Genomic DNA, 17,845 nt, shown 5'->3' with positions numbered 1-17,845 from the left:
AGTAAAGAAGAATGCACTATGCTCCTATTCCAATCCTGCCTTTCCAATTTATCTCGCCACAAAGGGCAGGCCATCTGCTACTGAAGGGCTTAAACGCCTAGGCTCTCTCCAGCCCACAATATTATTTTTGTTTAGACTGCAGGAAGTTCTTATTTGAAATGTTGAATTAGCTAACCTTTTAAAATCAGATTTTACAAAAGAATCCGGATTTTGGCTTCCAGTTTAAAAAAAAAAAAAAATCAGAAATTTGGCCCACATTCTGACAGGGCGAACAGCTGTAAATAGACCCTCTTCAGAGAGAGGCCTCTTCCGAATCTGCTCAGCCCTCTCCACCTCCCTCCAGATTGCTGTCCCAGAGACCGAGCTCTAACTGCCACATAGCATCTCAGGAGATGCTGCCTTACGGGACTCCTTGGTATCCACCTGCTCCAAACACCTCTTGCTCCAACCTCACAGACAAACCAGAGTCTCTCTTTTTCATGCAAAAATAATAATAATAATAATAATAATAATAAAATAAAATAAATTTACAAAACAAAAAAAGTAACCAGGAGGCTCCTACTTAGCACAGAATCTACAAGATACCTAAATAAATAAATAAATAAATCATATGGAAAACAATTCAGAACTAAGCAAGAGAAAAAATGTTTTGTAACATAAAAAACATGTTTAAGGAATTAAACTAAAAGGGAGAGAGGAGGAGCTCTGTGAGCCCTCAGCTTAAGCGGTCAACCTGACTCTGATCTCAGGAGACCACAGTGAAGGCAAGAACTGACTCCAAAATGCTGTCCTCTGACCTCCATATGCTCCAGGACAGAGGGGAGGGGGAGAGGGGAAAGGGGGAGGAGGGAGGAAAGGAAAGAACAAGGGAGTGAGGGAGGGAGGGAGGAAGAGAGGGAGGGAGGACAGAGACAGAGAGACAGTGACAGAGACAGAGACAGTGACAGACAGACAGCCCACGAGTTTTAAAAAGTAACAACAAATGGGGCCATGAGGTGCACACCTTTAATCCCAGCACTCAGGAAGCCGAGACAGGCGGATCTCTGTGAGTTCAGAACAGCCTGGTCTACACAGAGAAACCTTCTCTTGAAAAACAAAACAAGGAGCTGAAGAGATGGCTCAGAGGTTAAGAGCACTGACTGCTCTTCCAGAGGTCCTGAGTTCAATTCCTAGCAACCACATGGTGGCTCACAACCATCTGTGATGGGATCCAATTCCCTCTTCGGGTGTCTGAAGACAGCTACAGTGTACCTGTATCTCATATACATAAAATAAATAAATCTTAAGAAAAAGAAAAGAAAAACAAGAATGTATGAAACAGGGACGTACTTCTGTAAGACACACAGCCAACCACCTCGTCACAGGCTAAATGTTAGTCTGAAAAACAACTGCTGAGGTAGGAAACTTAGCTGTAGAAATTCAATCCACTGGAACCATACTTGAACACAGTGAATGTGTAATTAACCCGGGCATGCTGACACCGGTCTACAAGCTCAGCAACTGAGAGGCAGACATAGGAGGACCAGGGTTCAAGGCCAGACTCAAGATAAATAAATACTTTTTAAAGGAAGAAAAAGAACACAAACAACAACACAAATCTGGGAGGCAGGAAATGGCTCGTGGGTAAAAGGCCTGCGTGCAAGCCTGCCGGTCTGAGCTGGATTCCTGAAACCACATCAAAGTGGAAATAGAAAACTGATCCCATAAGGTGTTCTCTGGCCCTCCAACACATGCTCCACGAGGCACACAGGCCCACGCAGAATAAATAAGACAAGGCTTACAACCACAACACAACAATACCCAAATGACTAAAGTATAAACTGCACAAATGAAACAGACCCTAAGATGTATGAATATATATTTATTCTTTTTTTTTCTTACTTTGAGCATGTGGTAGATCATGTCTTAGTACACTTGTTTGTTACGGCATTTATTCACCGAAGACCTGCTCTCTTGGCAAACAGGGTCATTGCTTTGCAATACAGCTCTTACAGTGGTATTGTGGGGTTAAGCCTGATTAGGAGGAGCATTCTCATGTCCTAGTGCAGCCTTCTACCATGACTAAAGAGAAAGGGGCTAAAGAGACACCAAGACAACTAAGTGACGTGAAGCTACGTCTGGGGGCTGTAACTGGGAAAAGGCTGGTTGGGAAAGAGCCTACTGAGCGAGTGTGAGGACGATTCTGGATCCCCAGCTCACATAAAAGCCAGGTGTGACCGTGCCCATCTGTTCTGCCAACATAGGAAGAGCAGAGACAGGCTGATCCCTGGAGTTCAAGGGCCGGCCAGCCTGGCCAATCTGTAGACTCTTATCTCAAAGCATAAGGTGGGGCTGGAGAGATGGCTCAGCGGTTAAGAGCACCGACTGCTCTTCCCGAGGTCCTGAGTTCAATTCCCAGCAACCACATGGTGGCTCACAACCATCTGTAATGGGGTTGGGTGTGTCTGAAGACAGCTACAGTGTACTCGTATACATTAAATAAATAAATAAATCTTAAAAAAAAAAAAAAAGCATAAGGTGGTAGGTGAGGAAGAAAACAGAGAGTGACCTCTACATACTCCACGAATACACCACACCACTTACACACACACACACACACACACACACACACACACCCCATCACATAACACCACACACACACATACACCACCACCACCACCACATAACACCACACACACACACACACACACCACCAGCGCCAAACACCACACACACAAGTATATGCACACATGCTTGAGCACACTACAAACACAAGTGCGCACACACATGCAAACACAGATGCATACACAGACCACACACACACACACCACACATGTACAAACATACCATACACACACAAAACACACACATACCACACACACATCACATACACAGACCATACACAAGCACACACACAAACACATATGTATACACAGGCCACACACACACACACACACAAGTACGCACATGTGTGCAAACACACACACAGAACACCACACACACAATTACCCTCTGAGTTCTAGTATAAACACTCACCCTATAAAAGTGACCTGGAATGACAAGGGTGACACATGACCCAGCAGAGCCACACTGCTCAAAGGAAAAGCAAGAACTATACCCACAGCCCACACGACCCCACCCCTAACTCAGGGTCTCCCTTTCACAGAAATATCACGGAGTTTATGAGGTGATCACAGAAGAGAAATGAGACGAAGTTTACAGGGCACAAGAGAACAGGCCGTGAAATACCTGAGCTTGTTTTCAACCCCTGTCCCCAGCATGGGGGTGGCAAGAAACCCACACATGAAAACCAAATGCCTTCCCCATCCTCACTACCTCACCCATCAAGAGGGAGTGAGCCTGCTGCTAACGTAAGATTGGTCGAAGAATTAAACAAGAGCACGCACACATTTCACAGTACCTATTCGGTGATCAATTGAAGCCAAAAAAATGGCGGTTGTTATTATTAAGAACTTTGGAGACTGGAAATAAATCTTGGTCAAGTTCTTACCTGGCACGCACAAGGCCCTGGGTTCAGGTCCCATTACAACAAGCAAACCTTCAGGCATTCGGTACATTGTCCAATTACTTCCTGGTCTACTAAATGAGGAAACTTACATCTAATGATAAACTGATTTCTAATACATTGATTGACCGGGCATGTATGTGTCACAGCACGCATGGAGGTCAGGGAATACCTGTGGAATCCATTCTCTCCTTCTACCATGTAAGTCAGTCAAGCTGACAGCAGGTCCTTTACCTGCTGAGCCCTGTCACCGGCTCTAAGCTGGGTTCTAAGCCTTCTGGAGACTCTCATGGAAAGCGCTGTGAGGATAGTTTCCCTGAGAGCTTTAAAATTCTGCTGTAGAGAGTCAGTGAGGAGAGTGCTGACAGAATTACTTTGTTGCCATTGGGACTGAACCGAGGGCCTCCTGTATGCCGGCCAAGAGCTGCACCACTGAGCTACATCCCACAGCTGTTGACAGCTTGCAGGCGCTCCACCTGGTCACTTTATGCGGTCCCTCATAGGCCATTCTTTGAATGATTAGTCACCAGAGAGAGGGTGCAGGCTTGTTGGGAGTCCAATGGCAGGTCTACAGTCTCTTCCTTTTCCTCCTCTTCCCCCGCTCCCCCCCCTCAGATCAGGATGTAACTCCAACACCATGTCTGCCTGCTTACCACCCACGCTCCCCACTACACTATGAGGATACTGAACTTAAGACTCTGAAACGGGGTTGGGGATTTAGCTCAGTGGTAGAGCGCTTGCCTAGGAAGCACAAGGCCCTGGGTTCGGTTCCCAGCTCCGCAAAAAAAAAAAAAAAAAAGACTCTGAAACAAGCAAGACCCCAACTAAATGCTTCCTTTGATGAACTGCCTGGGTCATGGTGTCTCTTCACAGCAACAAGAACAGTGGCTGAGACACTGTCGCCGGCAATCACTCAGGGGGAGTCTCTCCCAAAAGACTTAATGAAAACTGTCAGCACATTTCTGAGGATGGCGGCTGTCAGGGAAGGCTCCGGACATCTTGGAACCTAATTCACAGACCTCTGGTTTCCTACGCTAGTAAAATTGCAGAAGACCATCCTGACACTGGGAGATTAAAGTCTGACCAAGGTTTGGGTATGGTGGAGAGGTTGAGGCAGGGGGAGTCTTGGGTTGAGGCCAGCCTATACTAATGTCCACAGTAAGACCCTGGCCAAAAGAAGAAATCGAGGCAGCAATGAGTCTCGGTTGGTCGAGGAAGGAAGGAGGCAAGCGCTCTACCGCTGAGCTAAATCCCCAACCCCAATAGTCTTTTTTTAAAAAAAAAATAATTTTAAAGTATAAGCTGGCCTCAAATTCTGGCTACGTGCTGACTTGGGGGTCAGGACAGGCTACATGACACACTCAAAATAGGACAGATGGGTGGATGGATGGAATGATGGACAGACACACGGATAAAGGGGAGGCAGCTATGGAACATAAATAAACAAAAACCCCTTTATCATCCTTTCACAAAAGAAGTAAGAATAGCAATCCGACAGGGCAGGGGAAACAACCTGAGAAATAGAACCATCACCTAAAAGCAAAGCCCTCTTGGAACGGAACACACTTAGCAGGAAAATTAAAACGAGACGCTTGCTGCATACTGTCTATTCTCGAGTTCCCACGGGTTCCCACAGGTCGGGCAAACTGCAGTCTCACTACGGAGACAACTGCTCAAGAAGGGACTGCAGGTGCCGTCCTGTCCAGGGCGCCTATGTCATGGCAGCACCAAGAGCCACACGAGGGACATACGCTGTCCTGGTCCTTACTGTGCAAGGGAGCTAAGGCTGCCTCCAAGTTCCTAGTAACCTATACAGCTCACCGGCCACACCCTAATGTTTTCAGCCAATCGGTGCCTGGCTTTTAGCCTTGGCTGCACATCAGAGCTACTTGGAGGCGAGGAAGGCTTTCATCTGAATAACCTCCATAAAACAACACCAAAACCAAAAATAAGCAACTCTGGTGGCTCCAGAAACTCTGACTCACCAGACATGGTGAAAGATATGGACAGGTCTTTGGCATGTATGCACGTGTGTGTCCTATGTATACATGTGTGCGCATGCATGTGCAGGCTATAAGTCAACATACGTGTCATTCCCTGAGCACCTTTTATTGGTGCAGACACACCAATGTGTGTATGAAGTATGGGGGGCGGGGAGGGGGAAGACACATGGAAGTAGGAATCGGAGAATAGCTTTGTGTAGTTGGTTTTCTTTTTTCACAGTGTAGGTTCTGGGGACCCAATGCTGGCCACCAGGCATGCACATCGAGTTCCTTTACCTATTCCACTAAGCCATCTCACCAGCACCACCTTGGTTTTGTTGTTAGGGTCTTGTTTCTTGTGCTGGGACCTGGGGCAGGCCAATGAGGCTAGGGCCTGCTGGCCAGGGAGCCCTAGGAATCTACCTGTATCTCCCCAGATATCGGGTTACAAGCGCACACTACCACAGCTGGCTCAGGGATCAGACTCAGGTCCTCATGTGTATGGTCAGTGCTTTACCAACCGAGAGATCTCTCCAGATCCTGGCGTACATTTAAAAGAACAGTATTTTCTAAGCTGCCTCTGCAGCATCCCAGGTCAAAGGGAACTAAAACCTCATTTTTTAACATTTGATCTGAACTCATTTGCGTCTCACTTAAGACATTTGAAAGCAAACCCTTCTCCCTTCATTCTTTTAGACGACAAACGCTATTTGAGAGGCTCTCACCTGTATGGCACAAGAAAAAAAAGTCGGTGGGCCCAGTCTCCACTGGAATTACAGGATTGCTTCTTCCTGAATCCTTACAGAAGCGGTTACTGGGGCTTTGACAACACCCTTCAAGCAAACCTTTCCAGACTGTAAATTTCTGTCAGAAAAAACAGCTGTGGAAGAAGCCTGTGCCCAAGGGGCTTCCGCTCCAACAAGAACTCTTGGGTCTTTCCGGGAATCACACCTTTGTGTTTCCTGAGGCAGAGTGACCATGACCAGGAAAAAAAAAGCATCATGGAAATGAAATTCAAACTGATTTCTAGGATGCCCTTAGCGGTGCACACCAGCAACTCTAGCATGTAGAAGGTGGAGGTAGGAAGATGACCAGAATTTGAGGCCAGCTTATACTTTAAAATTATTTTTTTTTAAAAAAAAAAGACTATTGGGGTTGGGGATTTAGCTCAGTGGTAGAGCGCTTGACTAGCAAGCGCAAGGCCCTGGGTTTGGTCCTCAGCTCCGAGGGGGGGGAAAAAAAAAAAAAAAAAAGACTGTTGGGCTGGAGAGATGGCTCAGAGGATAAGGGCATTGACTGGCTCTTCCAGAGGTCCTGAGTTCAATTCCCAGCAACCACATGGTGGCTCACAACCATCTATAATGGGATCCAATGCCCTCTTCTGGTGTGTCTGACGTTAGTGTACACACATACATAAAATAAATAAATCTTAAAAAAAAAACAAACAACTCTGCTTTAGATGTTACATCTGCTGTACAATTCAACCTAGTTCCCAGAAAGCAACGTAAAGATCAGAGGCAAATCCTGAGTACTGATAAGCAGATAAATGCATATACACTGATCTCAACCAAAAAAGGGGAGGGGGGGAGACTATTGTGTCTTCCCCAAGTCTCTTTTCTGAAAGTGGCATTCCTTGTCCTCTTGCCTGACACAGTAGGACAGTGCTATGTGGTTCTCTCCATAGCTTCTCCATGCCCCCCACACACACCCCCGAAAAACAAACAAGCAAGACCCTGTCCCATGATAGCCCCACAATTCTCCCTGAAAGCTCCACCCATCTGCAGCCAGGTAGCTCACCTGCAAGCCTTCCGGTGACTAACACTGGCCTGTGTGGTTTCCCCAGAGCAGATCCCTTCTGCTTAGATTTCATAATCCAGAAAAGCTCTGTGCCACCTGCGAAGCTACAAGTCCCACCGTGCACGCCTTCTTTTGGTTCAATTATATAAATAAGACCTGAGGGACTTCAACTGTTTACACACCTCCGCGCAGAGGAGAAATCTTTCCTCTGAGCCTTTGTCTTCTTTAAGAAAGATTCTGAGGCCTGAAACTGTGAATGCAAGCTTAATCAAACCACCTTCCCACGCGGGGCCATCCTTGTCCGTAATACTTAAAAGGTTGATCCATTCTGGTTTTATTCCTTCCTTTCTTCCCCCCTTCCTTCCTTCCCTCCTTCTCTGGTTGTCCAGAGAACTGAATCTAGGGTCTTGAACAAGCTAAACAAGCATTGAGCTACACTGCGCTACGGCCCCAGCAACGCAGGACAACATCAAATATCATTTCAATATCATTTATCACATGTTCACCAAACACCCCTCCTTATAGAAACATCCCTGATCCCCAGAAGGTGCACACAGGTTTCCCCTGTGGACCAGAACAGAAGCAAGACACAACTAGTTTTACTAGTTGGATAGATGTGACCACAGCAAGGACAAAGCCCCCGGGTTAACTCTGTAGTACTGCACACATCAAGCATGGTGGTACACGCCTGCAATGCACTAGGAAAAGTGGAAACCAGGAGATCGGGAGTTCGAGCTCATCCTGGAGCTACATAAGGAACTGGGAATTTGAGACAGACCAGTCTGGAATACACAAATCTGTCTCAATCAGTAATCAATCAATCATCAATCAATATTGCTGGGTAGATCCAGAATATCTGAAGGCCCTGGCACTAAGTTCCCAAGATTTCTAACCCGTTCCCTTTAAAACCTGACTGGGAGTAATTCCTAAGACTCTCAGTGAGGTCATGAAATCCACATCACACACAAAATCACAATGCACCCGAGAGCTCGGCGCTGGGACAGCTGTTTGATTCTAAGCCCCAGTTGTCTCTTCTTCCAAGGCATAAAGCTGTCGGCAGTGTTCTGGGCAAAGAGAAAACAGCACAGAGCCCGAGTGGGAACCGAGCTACCTCACACTGTCTACCACCTCACAAGCTCGAAGGCGACTCTGATCTGGCAAGCTGGCAGGCTCTCAACCTGGGGAAAACATCAGCAACTCTCCTCCAGATGTCCACACAGAAGGACAAGAACCCCAGAGGGGGAAGCCAGCCTCTCCGAGGCCTGTGACAGTAGGACAGGGGGCAAGTGGCAATGCAGGTGCAAACGCTGAGAGAGCCCAAAGCCGTGTGGACAAGACTCCCATACGCCCCTCACCAAAGGGTTAACCAACCTCAAGAGCTCCCTCATCCCTAGCACACTCAACTCTCAAAGTCTGAGAGCACCCCAAATCTTTGAGTCCCACCACCACCAGATGAGGGGCAGTTAGTGTTTTGGGATTACCACCGCTGCCTACTTTTTGCCCTGTCAGGATACAAGATGGAACCAAAATTCAGAAAGGCCCACGAGGTAACAAAGTTTAAAATCAAGCTCCCAAGAAGTAAAGAAAAATGCTATTCCATGCACAGCAATGTATAGGCAGTTCCCGCAGCAGCCCCTGCAGTTGATCACCTATAACCTGAGTCCACAGCAGGTACCGCTCATCGGAAAGGAAGCTGGGAGTTTAAGCAAAGATAGAAGTTTATGTTCACCAGGTCTCCAGAGCAGATTTTTTGATTGTTCCCGGATTGCCTCGCCAATTTCAACCACCATACTGAATCCCAGGCTGTTCAGGAGCCAGGCTGAAAAGACTGGGAGGATTAGCATCCCCTGAGAAGACTGACTAGAACTGAAGGCTACTTCCCATGGTGAAAAGGGGAAAGGCGACCTCATCCTGTGAACAGGAACAACTCCAGAAACTCCTATGAAACCATGGGACAGAGCCGTCTTTAGACCTAATAATATCCAAACAGTCCAAAGACAGTGATCCTCTTCAGATGGGGGAGCTCCCTCTTCCCTGGGATATTTAAAACTAGCTACTTACCAAGGGCAAGGATTTGCTGAAGGATTGAGACTCTCTAAAACAGCAGTTTGGCGACATTATCCTGCACGCAAGCTCATCGATTAATTGCTCTCGGAAACTGTCTCCTGATCAGGATTTGCCCAGACCCTAGTCATTGCGGGCCTAAACAGACATGCTCTCCTAGACGGGCTTCCGGCCTTCCTGTTGTTTTCCTTCACCTGTCTGAACCACTGCCCTCCGCTCACTTCTGGGAAGGACACACAACACTCCTGCTCACTGCTGACACCAAGCAATGTCAACTTGGGCACTGCCTGTGCCTGCGTGCACATGCCCATAGGAATGTGTATAGAGGCTACATACTCCATCCTCTCCACCTTAGTCTTTGAGATCAGGGTCTCATGTAGAACCTGGACTCACGTCACCACATCAGCTTGGCTGGCCTATGAGCCCAAGAATCCTGTCTCCCCCTTCCCCAACCCTGAGGCTATAAACATATGCCACGCCTGGCTTTCTCCAGGGCACGGGGAACTGAATTTGTTTCCTCAGGCCTGAGCAAGAGCTTAACCTGCTAACTTTCCCCCAGCCCTGGGTTTGGCCCTCCTGACATGGTCGATGAGGTATTCCCTGGGCTAGGAGCTTTCCTGTGCACTGCAGGCCTCCCTGATGTTTTACATTAGTTACTTATGGGGGAGGGTCTGTAACGAACAAGAGACAGTCTCAAATTCCAACGTGGGTGGGTTCCAGGAATTAAACACTCTTCCGTGCTAAGCCATCTCCAGCCCCACCCCCCGCCAAGGCTGTCTAAATGGCATTTCTAACCACCAGAAGACAGTGGCACCTGCCCCTGGGCTGGTAAGCACACATTCTCCACACATTACCAACTGTCAACCGAGGCAGAATGGTCCTTTGGAGAACCTTGGGGTAAGGCAAACAATTAATGCTAACTTTTTCCATAACTAGTTGATAGGTTAGAGTTTTCTGCTCCAGCTAGGCAAACCTATTCACTTCTCAAAGCTTTCCACTCAAGTGTGTGCACCCATTGATCCCTTCCTTTGAGGCAACCCCAACCCTAACTACTGTCGAAAGTCTCCTCTGGGGGCTGGAGAGATGGCTCAGCGGTTAAGAGCACTGACTGCTCTTCCAGAGGTCCTGAGTTCAAATCCCAGCAACCACATGGTGGCTCACAACCATCTGTAATGGGATCCGATGCCCTCTTCTGGTGTGTCTGAAGACAGCGACAGTGCATTCATATACACAGAGTAAATAAATCTTTAAAACAAACAAAAATCTACTCTGATCCCTGCCTCTGTCCTGACACACGTCTTCATCCTGAACTGTTGGACTCCATGTTTGTCTACCCTTGCCATACAGGCAATCCCCCCCCTAGCCCCACCCCCGTTAAGTTCACACACCATCCACTCTGCCACTGCTGTCCCGTGTGTCTCTGGTCAGACGCACCATCTCCAGCGGTGGGAGAAATCCCTTCCAATGACCATTTCGACAGCATGTGTGGCTGAGTAAGGCAGGCCATGCCTGCGATCCCAGTCCTAGGGGAGGCATACGGAGGACAGCCTAGAGTTCCGGGCCACTCTGGGCTACAGTGTGAGAAATCCCCCCCCCCATAAATACAAAGATCTGTCCAAACTTTAACCTTCTTATAAGTTGACCTAAGTCAACTTATCTACAACTTGCCCACACTGTGGGAGAAAGTCCAATTTCCAAGACAGAGAGCTCACAAAACAATTAAACTACCTGGACAAGCCAAACACAGCAGACTGTTCTAAAATAAAGTGAAGGAAAAAAGAATTAAGAAAAAAAAAAAGGCTCAAATATACAATTTAAAGGCGGGGGGGGGGGCACATGTTGACGAAGTGTTTCAATGCTGTAGGCAGAGAGAGCTGTGGCCGTGGCTCAATACTTGGTTGCATCAGAAGCACTCCACCCTCCCCGAGTGTGGAGTGGGGGGAGGGGACCATAGGTCACTTGAGGACAGCTCACACCGACCTCTTAATCTATTAGGTTTCAATCAACAAAGTTTACACACCTTCAATAAAAACTAGAGGAATCTAAGGTAGTATGTTCCTGTGGGCAGAGCTGGGAACTCTCCACTGTGGAATCCCGGGCATAGTTACTTCCTCTTTTTTCCGGAGGGCTCCCTAAATAATTAGCGGCAGTCAACACTCCCAGGTTCTCTACCTCATTTTAATCTTCGATTCTTTTTCACGTCTGGACATTGGATTTTAACTTCAGTTGGTGTCAGGGCAGCTCTGCCCCTGACCCAGCTCATAATATATATGCCCTGTGTTCATGAGCTGTAGTAACAGGTGGTGTCTGAAGACCTCACAGAGTGACTTACCCCCACCCCAAGTCTGTAGGACCCCCTATGCGAAGACCCAGACACTTTGGGGAGGGAAGCCTGAATCATGTTCTCCTCGGTTGTTTATTAAGTAAGCAGCCCTGACCCTGACTGAGACCAGACTCCATGCTCTGCCGGGGCTCTTTCCACACTCCAGCACTGAGTGTGTGTACCAGGTGCTCTGGGAACGCTGCCTGGGTGGGATCTTATTATTTAAGTGGCCGAGGAAAGTTTCTGGAAATCAGTGCTTCACGTCTCTATCTCTTCCAAAAAAAAAAAAAAAAAAAAAAAACGTCTTCACAACTGTCTTGCCCAATACAAAAAAATAAAAGCTAAAAGAAAACTTTCAAAGTCAAGGAGAAGGAAATCGTACGGGGAAACACAAACAAGAGCCCCAAAGTCTCAAGTTGGGGCTCCGGTTCGGCGAGGACGCCCAACACTTGGGTGTCCCATCTCTTCGCCTTCTTCCTTCTGCTCCCGTTTCTTTACCCTGCTGTTTCTTTCCAGCAATCATACCTCCCCACTTTCTGCCACACACACACCCCAGCTGCGAGGGAACCTCCAGACCTTACACCCCAACCCTCTCCAGAGGGGACCTACCTCTCCTCCCCTCGACCCGAAGCAGTTCTCCTTCACTGCGGATGGCTTAAAAAAAAAAAAAATCAAAGAACAACAACAACAACAAAAATCTCATTTCCTTATCTGTTAGGGATACCCCGCATAAAGGGGGACAGAAAGAGAGAGTCCCCCATCGACCCTCTAGTAACTGGAGGCAACAGTCCTCTGGGAAGGCACCCCAGTTCTCCTCTTTTTCAAGCCCCTAAACCAGAATCCAGCAGAAGTCCCGCTCCCAAGAGCCCACGCTTCCAAACAAGCTAGAAGCGGATTATACCGGTACCCAACCCGGAGATGGCCCGCGGCGCGCAGGGTGCACCTGCGGCCCCAGTGCCCTCCCCCCGGGCGCGGAGGGCGGGGCGCAGGGCTCCGCTCCCTTCCCCGCCCCAGCCCGGGAACACCCCGCGCGGCCCACCCGGAGCGGGTCGGAGGCGGATAGGGAAGCGTTTCTGCAGAAGTTCAAGGGCTCCTCTCGCCGGCTCCCGGCCAACCAGGCCAGACACCAGACACCCACCTCCGGGAAGACTCGGAGTCGCCGCGATAGGCAATCTCCGCCCCTGCGATCGCGCGCACGGAGGCCGAGGCGGGAGCGCGGCAGCCGGCACCCGGCCTGCGCAGGGCCCAAAGCGGAACAATGTCCCGGCGCAGGGTGGGGGACTTAATCGCACTCCCCGCCCCGGGGTTCCGAAGCCCTCCCGAGTTCTCGATCGCGGCCCCGGGGGCAGACCCTGCTCCTCCGCGGCGCCGCGCGCGGAGAGGCCGGACGCCTGCGCGTCCGGGGGCCGCTTTACCTGCGCCCTCCCCGCCAGGGTGGACCGACGCGCACCCACCTTCGCGGGCAGCCCGGGCCGCGCGTGCCGGAGCTTAGGCGGAGGCGGGAGGCGGCGGCATCACCTGCGGCGGGCGGCGGCTGCACCGGACGCGCCCCGGAGGCGCGCGGCGCCCTGACCCTGAGTCCGCGGCCCTGCCCGCGGCTGCCACCTCGAAGCGCGGCGGAGGAGCCGGGGCACCCCGGGCGGCGGCAGCGGCGGCGACGGGAGCAGCAGCACATGACTCTGTAACGAGGGGAATTAGACAAAGCGTAACATGGACTCCGGGCCCGTGCAGGCGCCGCAGCTCTGGGACCAACCGCAGCCTGCGAGCGCCGCGACTGGCCGGGTCGCAGCCAATGGGGCGGGCCCGGGCCTCCATGTGATTGCCTGCGCTGTGCCCGCGCGCCCCGCCGCGCCTGCCTAGGGGTCTGTCCGGCTGGCCAGAGGGACTGGGTGGCGGGGAGGTGGCCGGGATGCTGGACTGACTGCTTGAAGCTCAGCAGGTGCACCGCGCGGAGAAGAATGGCTGCCAAACGTCGCCGGAGGCGCAGGGCATATCTCCTCCAAGCGCACCTGGGCAGGGCATGGTGCCAGGCTGGCTGTTCCCCTGTAGCAACCGGGTTGGGCGGGGAAGCTTCGTCCGTGCTGCAGTTTCAGGAGGCTGTTCTGACCACTAGGAGCCGATGAGGTTGGGAGAACGGGTGCGGGATTGGCATTTAAAAGTCACCCAGTGCTTTCCAACCGGGAGAAAGCAATTACCTGGGATTTAGGGCACGTGCTACTAACTCAATCTCTGCGCGAACTGCTACCTCAGCTATCAGAGCCGGATCTCGAAGGTTTTGTTTTCAGCTGAATCAGGACCTCCCCTGTCTCAAGCCTTTAAACCAAAAACGTCGTGCGTACGAAACAGGCACTTGGGAAGTTGTTCTAAAAAGTTTCCCAACTTGATAGCTTTCCTGTGGTTTTTGTTCCTGTACGGGTGAAGTTTTATTAGTGTCTTTTTTTTTTTTTCTTTTTCCTCCGTAGAGAGATGAGGGCCAGGACACCGCGTCAGGCAGGGTAATTATTTTGGTTCAATCAAAGCAAATGATTCCTCCCCATACTCGTTTCTCCTTTCATCCGAAATCCCGTGTTTCTTGAAACTATGAGAAGTCATGCCCAAAAAGATGCCCTCAAGATTCATTTATCATCCAACGCTCTTGAGGAGCCAGCGCCACGAAGGTATCTAGGAAGGTCCGGGTCCCACAGAGAAGCAATAAAGAGAATGTTTTTCTGTGCTCCCAGATGGTGATAGTTGCCCCTAAAAGGTGGGAATAGAACTCCTAGAGTGGGAGGAGGCCAGCCTTGGGGCCCACGCCCTCCCGCTGAGCAGCCCCAGGCAGTTTAAAATGGAGCCTTCTGTTTCCTTCCGGGACCCTCCCGGAGCGCAGCCTCTCCAATTCCCTACACCCTGCCAAGGAGGAAGTGCGTGGGCAGCCAATGTGTGGCAGGTGATCTAATTACAGTCCTGGCTTTGCTGATCTAGGAGGTTAGAGGTTTTTATGCTCCTGACAGCTAGTGATGGGATGACTGGATGGACAATTCCCTGCTGTTACAGTCAGTTTAGAAAAGTTTCTCCCTTTGCAGAACGGCTACTTGCCTTTTCTGTCTTCTCTATTTCTCTCTCTTTTTTTGTTTTTTTAGCTGATTCTAGAGTTGGCTTTTGTTTAATGTTTTTATTATTGGTATAAATTAAAAGCTCAGGCCTGTTGTAATTTCAGCACTACAGTGGATAAGGATAAGGATCAAGATTATCCTGGGCTACATACCCAGTTTCAGTCCTGTCTCAAAAACCACTCTCACCCACCCCACCCCACCCCAAAAAAAGCATTGATATAAATTTAAAAAGCAAAGAACTGATGTTAAGGCAACCAGTCCGTGCACACACCGCAGAGAGAAAGAACACATTGTCACACTCCGAATATGAGATTAAGTTTGACATTTCAGAGACAAATTCTTCAGAAATACAATTTGGAAATTATGTTTTTTTGTTCTTGAGATCAGGTCCCCTCGATCTAGGGGCTAGGCTGACCTTGAACTCACAGTGTATCTGGAACTCCTGATCTCACCTCCAGCTCCTGCTGAAATTGCTGGAGAGTGAGTCACCAGCCAAAACATGAAAAAAAAAATTTTTTTTTTTCCCCCGGAGCTGGGGACCGAACCCAGGGCCTTGCGCTTCCTAGATAAGCGCTCTACCACTGAGCTAAATCCCCAGCCCCGAAAAAAATTTTTTTAATTTATTTTTAGTTATGTGTATTGTACAGTCTGCCTGTGGTTCTGTACAAGTGAGAGCAAGAGCCTATGGAAGCCAGAGTTGTTGGATCTGCCTGGAGTTACAGGTGGCAGGGAGCTGCCTGACACTGAGAATCAAACCAGTCCTCTTCAAAAACAATCACTAAGCCATCTCCCCAGCCCCTCTATGTGGACGTTTTCGTTTTGTTTGAGACAGGTTTACTCTACACAGCACTGCCTGTCCTGGAACTCACAGAGATCTTCCTGCCTCTGCCACCCAGGTGTTGGGATTAAAGTCATGTGACCATTTTCGAATACACAGTTCCACGCCTAGGAATTTTTGCTTTCAGTACATGTGTGCAAAAATTATATGTGTCAAAAATATTTATGAGTGGCATCCAGAGACACAGCTTAACTGGTAGAGAGTTTACCTAGCATGCAGTAAGTTTGGGATTTGATCTCAAGCACGAAATACACAGTACACCAGGTATGGTGGTGCATGCCTGTCCTAGCATTCCTGTGGAAGAAGACAACGGAGAATCAGACATAGAAGGTCATTCTTGGCTATGTAACAAACCTGAGGCAAGCCTAGGATACATGAAACATTGTCTCAGAGGAAGAGAGATAGAGAGACAGTGTAGTAATAGTCCATCTTTCCTGGGTGTTTTAATTATAAAGGTAGTTTGCTTTTTACCCATGCTGCAGTATGCTTGAAGACTCTCAGTTATACCGAGTGGGTCACTGACCTTCCACTCAGAGAAGGCACCTGGCTCCTTAGAGGTGAGGGTTTCACATTATTTTTCTACCATTAAGTACAAAGCTTAGTGTGACAGGCCATAGACATTACTAATGATCCACAGACATATTTTTTTTTAAATGTGTGGAAATCAAACTTTACAGACTTGTCCCAAATGTGCTGGGGTAACTTGTAAAATAAAACACAACCCCTGGGGAAGGGGCCGAATCTGATTTACACCTGGATGTTCACATATAAACAACGTAGGGTGTGGCGGGAGACTTAGGAGAGTGAGAAAGTTATGGAAGGGCTTAGCCAGGCGCCTAGAACATAGGGGTTATCTAATTTACATATTTCTACATAGCAGAAGTGTAACAAAATGTCTACTTTTCTTGCTTCACAGCACTGCTAAGGTGTAGAGCACTAGCGGGGTGAGTACAGAGGCTAGAGTTAAATGCTGTGAGCTTAGCCTTAGCCAATGGTAAAGCAGGACCTGAGATGGTCTCAGGTAGCCAGCCCATGCAGACCTCAAACTTCCAATGTAGCCAAGGGTGGCCTTAACTTCTGGACCTCCCATGCACCTCTAGTGGTTGGATGGAAGTTGAATGCCACCACTACTGGCTTTCTCTCCTTGTTTGAGGTAGCTCCTCTTTTTTCTTTAAGTGGATTTAAGCCATCTTACTTTTTACATTTATATAAATAAACCCTTAGCCTTGAGGTAGGCGGCAAATCCCCTTCTATCTTTACTGCTGAGGACGGTTCAGTGATGGAGGCCGGAGTAGCTGTGAGCAGGGCAGAAAGAAATCGGGCCTGGGTGGACTGTGTTGGGTAACTTCCTATGACATAGCACATTGCCAGGCTGCTATAGTTAGAAAGAATGTGTTGAAATTGAAACCAGAAAAACTAAGGCAGGTGTCTCAGCCAAAGAGAATGAGAAGGGGATTTGAGCCCTTCTCAAAGGGATTCCAAGATTGGCAGGTTTTAGCCAGCCCGTCTGGGTGAACAGGCGCTCCTTAAAAAAAAAAAAAAAAAGTATTAATTTATTATGTATACAGTATATACTGTATTCTGCCTGCACATATGTATGCCTGCAGGTCAGAAGATGGCACCATATCTCAATATAGATGGTCATGAGCCACCGTGTGGTTGCCGGCAAGTTGTAGCCCTGAAGTAAATATACCATTTCAGTAAATGAAGGGAAAAACGACGAATCAAGAGAACAGATAGAACAAATTCAGACGCCTGCAAATCTGAACCTGCAGGCTCTGACTTCTTGCCTGCTACCACCTCGGCTAAGAAAAATAGTGGTGCGATGGCAAAACTGGAGTGAACCGGGGAAAGAGAACAGAAAAGTACTCCTGGTCTCAGTCATCCACTGGGATCTAGAGCAAGAGACCAGAGGGGCTTTCAGTGAGAACATGCACTTATGAATCGGTTCAGGGCTTTTAAAATGTCTCATTACCTCCTCTACCCGTTTCTCTTTTCAAATTTGCATCTGAACACCTCAAGAGATTGACTGCACCCAAGGATATCCATTTTTCTCTTGATTTTTTTTTTTTTTCCTAAACTTAAATGACCAGAACGGAGCCAGTTCCTCCTCGGGACTTTCTTCAACTTCTCCTCAGTAAATGGAAAGTTAACCCTTGGTGCTACGCAGACAGGATGCTCTACGGGCATTCTCGACATTTTCTCTCACCATTTATATCTAAAGAGTCAGGAAAGTTCAGTCAG

General features: G+C 48.7%; 1 protein-coding gene across 3 annotated transcripts in view; it reads right to left on the bottom strand.

Annotated features, from left to right (window-relative positions):
- The window catches only part of Lrrc8d (leucine rich repeat containing 8 VRAC subunit D), a 109,630-nt gene extending 96,210 nt beyond the window's left edge, over positions 1-13,420 (bottom strand). Inside the window, exon 1 of one of the 3 annotated variants that reach the window (XM_032916110.1) lies at positions 13,126-13,420. The gene's annotated coding sequence lies outside the window, so the exon portion shown is untranslated. Of the gene's footprint in view, positions 1-12,280; positions 12,340-12,710; positions 12,792-13,125 lie in introns of those variants that run through there. The other 2 variants (XM_032916113.1, XM_032916111.1) reach the window with 2 other exon arrangements.
- Between the last annotated feature and the right edge of the window lie 4,425 nt (positions 13,421-17,845).

Source organism: Rattus rattus, chromosome 11 (assembly GCF_011064425.1).
Source record: "Rattus rattus isolate New Zealand chromosome 11, Rrattus_CSIRO_v1, whole genome shotgun sequence".
In the NCBI taxonomy this organism is placed as follows: domain Eukaryota; kingdom Metazoa; phylum Chordata; class Mammalia; order Rodentia; family Muridae; genus Rattus; species Rattus rattus.
The sequence above is the reverse complement of the archived record's forward strand: the minus strand, read 5'-3'. Positions and strand labels throughout refer to the sequence as shown.